A 2,173-nucleotide genomic window follows, 5' to 3' on the forward strand; every position below is an offset into this window, starting at 1 on the left:
GGGAAAGAGGTTTTGAACGTGTAACCGATTTTGCTCCGCCGGATAAATTTACCTCGGTAAATATCCATGGTTACGGCAAAGGGAACAACAGATGCACCCAACAAGGTATCCAGGAGGGGGGGGGGGGGTGCGGTGGGGGGATTTCCAAAAATTTTGGCCACTTCGAAAATAACGGGAATTTTTTTCCCATGCATTTTACTAAAGTTTAATTTAGCTAGCAAAACACCAACCAAAACGCAAGTTTTTCTTCCCAACTAAAACCGAACTTCTGAGTTGATTTGAATTAGGTCTTCCCAACAAATATTTAATAAAATTAATTGTTGGGTGTCCCTAAGAGCAATGAAAATTTCCCTTGACAGAATCCCAGATAAATAGTAGCAGCCTCGTACCCAGGGACCCAGCATGGAAAAGAGGTTGGGATCCAATGTCGATCAGTTTTCACAGCGAAACCAACCAATGGAATATTGGTAAATTAACGAGTTTTTGACAGCGAACTGACAGCTTTGTCGCTGGATTTCATGCAAATTTCATTTCAACAGCAGTCACAATGGCTTCTTGTCTAGTACATAATAATACATCGGCATACGGGGAATTTTTTTTTTCGAGGGGGCTGAAATTCGATTTGCTCGAGTCGTAAAGTGGCCAAAAATTTTAGTCGTCAGACGTAGAAAATGGAAATTTTTATACTGTTTGTCGTAAAGAAGTTAATCGTAAAAAATATTCCTATCCACAATTTGCATTTTAGAGATTGTCAAGATCGCTTGTAAGCACTTTTTGTGTCTTTTCTAGTGGCTGATGTACCCTGATTTCAGACTTTTTTCATCGGGGAAAGGTCGTTAGAAACTTACAGACCTCAAAAATGGATTTTGCAACAATGGAAACTAATTTTGAACTTTCAGTAAAGCAATTGCCCTTTATCAGATGTCTGTTAACCGTAACGGAGAGAAATTAAACGTTAGCAGTAGAAAAGCCGAAAATAGCCGTCAACCGTGAATGCCCCCACCCCATTGCATTGAGACCCTCTTGCTTGGGAAGTCTAGATATTTCAACTAGACTTTCTCGAGTTTTAGTTCAAAAGAATGTGTGCTCAAGTTGGCCTGAGATGGTTGAACATCCAAACAGTCCACAAAACAGAAAATGCTGCAAATTCCGGAACCCTCTAACTGTTTCCGGGGTGTCTTTGCCTAGTCCTTGTACAGCTTTGTCCCAGACCCTCACGATCAATTCGTTTCGGTGTCGAGCCACGTGATCCGAAAGGGATTGACCGAGGTGAACCGGACAGGGAGAGGCCTAGGAACTGGGCAAAGTGAACTTTCCGTTGTTGTGCGTTTTGAAAGGGCTCAGACAGTAGGTTGGGAAAACAGAAGCTGCTAACTAGTAGCTGTTAATGCAGGCTTTAGGTAACCCTTCAGTGAGGGACGTAAGCCCTGTTTAGGGTTTTCCTGTCAATACTTGTTCTTTGTATTGCCAAACTATTAAAGTAAAGTAAAGTAAAGTAAGGTAAAGTAAGCCGATGTCAAGTTTCACCCTGACTGGCCCCAACTATATATACCTCGACAATTCGAGGCTTTTTCCCAAAAAGAGCTGGATACGTGGTTAGGATTTTTCAAAGTGGATACCGTATTAGGCAGATATTAAGGCAATATAATCTACATTTCTCGTACTAAAGACCTGTTGCGTGGTCGAAAGGGAAGATAGTTGTAGTCGACGAGGGGAGTAGATGCCGACGGATGATGGAGGAAAGTTCCAACCAACTTACTGACATTATATGCCCTCCATGCAGACTTCAACTGCATTCTGTTTCTTCACAGTCCACAAGCAGGTCGATGGCACTATCCTGCTGTATACAAACAAAGGAAACTATTTATCTGTGCAGGCATAAACGGTATGAAAGTTTAAAACTATTGAGGCCGCCAGGGACACTCTACAATCAACTCGATGGCAAACTCGTGCTGCAGGGAGACAGAGGAAAGTATTGGAGTATGGACCATCACGCAAGCAACAATTACATTATGGCTTTGAACGATAAGATTGATTATTCCAGCAAATTCACCTTTTCTCAGAATCCAGCAAAACAAGATTACAAGCTCGTTTAATCACGCAGGTCCATTTGCGAGTCGAGGTATAAAAAATAATTGCACGGTGCACTGACAAAAAACAAGAACTGTTTCCT

Source organism: Pavona decussata, unplaced genomic scaffold (genome assembly GCF_977016875.1).
Source record: "Pavona decussata unplaced genomic scaffold, jaPavDecu1.1 SCAFFOLD_241, whole genome shotgun sequence".
NCBI lineage: Eukaryota > Metazoa > Cnidaria > Anthozoa > Scleractinia > Agariciidae > Pavona > Pavona decussata.